Genomic DNA, 3,436 nt, shown 5'->3' with positions numbered 1-3,436 from the left:
CCGGGCATGTGAGCTTGTGCGTCAGCGGGTGATGCCATGCGCTGGAGCCGCTATAGCGCATGCAAGTGCGTAGCGGCACGTCTGGCCTTGTCTAGAGGTGTACCACCCACCAAAATGCTCGTCTCGACATGTAAAAGCCAAATAAGTGATCAAAATCCACTTTCCTCGGACCAAAAATCACGAAAGCGGGCAAAACGGTCTAAAGGTAGGTCGAATCCGAAATGTTCATGGGCGGCGCGTTTGGCCGTCATCGAAGGTGTGCCACCCATCAAAATGCTCATCTCAATGAGACGAATCTGAATACATTTTCAAAATCAAGTTTCAACGAACAAAATTTCCGAAAACGGGCCAAATGCAACAATTCAAGTTCTAGGCTACAAGACTCCGATACCAACTGTTGGCCGTCGAAGTGGCATCCCAAGATCGACGTAGGTAGAAACTCGAACACGTTGGAGAAGTAGATGAAGATTTGCATACTTAATTTGGAATCCATTGTTTTTTATGCAGAATGGCGACAATTCGATGCTTAGGTTCTTCTCCTCTATGGCCCTCGGATCCTGACGTGATGAGACCGCCCCTCATGACTTCCTTATGTGAGGTGAAAGAGTGTTTGTGGAAGAATGAGGGTTATAGGAGGGACCTTAGTGCTTTTACAGAGTTTTGGACGGGCCTTCTTGTCACAAGTTGGGCCCAACTCAGCCCACACAAGCTAGACCCATATACGACTATTAAGAAAATCTTATGTCTTACTTTATTAGACCAACCCCGTAAAACGTTAAATTATAATCTCAATTAATGTAGCTCATATTAGGAAAACTCTTACCGCTAATGCTCTGTACTTGCTCTCCATTTGCTTGCTCAGCTTCTTTTGGAATCTTGGCAATAAACTGCTGAAGACGGTGTTGAGGTTGTTCCTCGGGAGATCATTCAAGAAATAGATATCATTTGTCATGTATTGCTTATACTGGCAAACGTATCTAATGATATATTCCAGATTGAATATGCGGGCAGTTCACATAGAACAATTGAATATCGCGGATGCCATGCATTTTCTATGATAATCCAAATCAGAACATTTCGGGAATAGATTTGTCCGATGTTGCACTGATCTTGCTAGATCTAGAACTTTTATATACCTTCTAGCGTACACTTTTCAAAAATAATTTTGTTGATTGAAAAATATATCTACAAATAATGGTCTCAAAAAGCATGGTTGTTGACACCTAAATTTTAACAGCCCGTTTAGTCATTAAAAATTAGGGTTTAATTTTATCAAAAAAAATATTAATTACATAGCATATAGTTTAGGTGCATTTTATTTTAATTGGCATTTTGGACCGGTGCATATGGTTTCAAATTAATTGGATTAAGTCCACGAAAGGAGTAAGTTAGCCCAAGCCCATTTTCTGAAATTGAGATTTGAAATAATGATTTTTGGAATTTAAGAAAATCGGGTTGTGATCTTATCTTTAAAAATCAGTAGAAAATATTTAGGAGATAAGGAGAATAAAGATTTTTGTGATCGGAAGGTTATAGATTATCTTCATGTAAATTGGAAAAAGTTAGATAAAATATTCTACGAAGATCACCTATTTTTATCTATAAAAGCAATCGTGTACGGAGATGAGAGGGGCCTTTTCGAGGGTTCTTTTCTTGATTGAAGAAAAATGAAAATCAAGCGCACCAAAAGAGAGAAGAGCTTCGGTTTCATTGGGGGTTTTTCTCTCGAGTTTTCTAGGTCAAAAATTGAAGACAAAAGAGACTTCGTTTCTAGGGTTTTTAGGGAGTTTTCGAGGTCGACAATTAAAAAAAAGAGAAGTGTTCGTTCTCTAGGGAAGAGGAAAAAGTCAGCAAGGAATTTTCCTTCTGCTGAAAAGTGCTGCAGAAAGTACAACAGCAAGAGGGAGAAGACGTGAGAAGACCGAGGAAAAAAGAAAAAAGAAGGAAAAGCTACTGTGCTTCTTCTTCGGTTGTTCCTCGCTACCCGACCTGCTGTGCCTCCGCAGTCGCCAAGCCCCCTGCACCGACCGAGTCCTGCGTGCCTATCCGCTCGTCTCCCATGTCGTTTGCCACCCAGAAGCTGAGGTCCGGTCCCTACTCCACCGCGCCGACGCCAACACCCCTTTGCAGCAAATCTCAAACCTACCTTTACCTACTGCAGCGTCCTCAGCCCATTGGTCTGCAACCCCCAACGACAGCTCCGCCCCGCTGGTTGCCGTCCGTGAAGCTCGTGAAGCCGCCTCTGCTCACCACTTGTCCGCCTTCGCCTGCTACCAGTGTCCTCGCGCTTCCACTCCACATGCAATCCTCTCGCCGTCGCTGCTCCCGTCCGCCTTCTCTGCAGAGCGATTCCTCAGAGCCTGACCCGAGCCGGATCGCAGCCCTTCTGCTCCGACGACACTGCTGTTGTCCCTATCTTGTCTCTGCTTGCAACTTTCCACAGGTACTACTCTGGCCAGCGACCTGCCAGCGACCCGACTCCTCTGCCCGAGCCCGAGTCGAGCTGCTCCTCTCTATGCCCGAGCCCGAGTGAGGCTGCTCGCTGCTGTTCCTTGCGATGCCACCGCTCGCCGCCGATCTGTCTGTTGTCGGTCTTCGCCGGAGTTCCGAACGCCGGCCACCCAACTCCCGGTGAATCCCCACGAAGCTGCCGAGCCGTGAAAGGGGGAGAAAGAACAAAAGCAAAATCACTTTAGGTAGTTTTATTTTATTTTATTATTTATTTTATTTTATTTTTAGTATAATTATCTTTTGATATAAGATTGAGAATTCATGACATGAAATTGCCTCTGAATTTGGGATTGACAGTCCGATTTTCACGCCCGAAATTCGACTCGTAATCACAATCGCTTGAAAAATGCCAATCCAATCTCCCCGCCCGAGATTCGATTCGCGATTTATTTAAAAATTGGTTAACTCGATCTCATGCGCAAGATATGGTTCGCTGGTTTGTAGCTATCGATCATATCTTATCTAATTTGTCATCACTTTAATTGAATCGATTTTATTTTGTTAAAAAATAAAAAAATTATTTGAGTTAGGATTAGATTTGCTTTAGAATATTCTTAGTCTTAGGTTTAAAGTCGCAATCTTATTTCGAATTTTTAAATAAGAAAATAAAAAAATTGGATAAGGATTAGGTTTGTTTTTATTATCTTGCATATTTAGGATTGCAATCTTATTACGAATTTTTAAATAAAAAATCCAAAAAAAGAAAGTGCATTCATTTAGGTTGTTAGTTTTTTATTGCATGTGTAATTATGTGTTAGTTTTAATTTCGAATCTCTTAAAGAAAAACACAAAAAAAGAAATCATTGTGCATATTAGATTAGAATTGCATGTTTCATTTTAAATTTAGATCATTTTTTTTAGATAAATTGCATTTTAGATTTAGATAATGTCTTAGTTTAAATTAGGATTTGATATGACTTAATCC

The sequence above is a fragment of the Eucalyptus grandis genome, chromosome 1, assembly GCF_016545825.1.
Source record: "Eucalyptus grandis isolate ANBG69807.140 chromosome 1, ASM1654582v1, whole genome shotgun sequence".
NCBI lineage: Eukaryota > Viridiplantae > Streptophyta > Magnoliopsida > Myrtales > Myrtaceae > Eucalyptus > Eucalyptus grandis.
Note: the sequence above shows the minus strand (reverse complement) of the source record.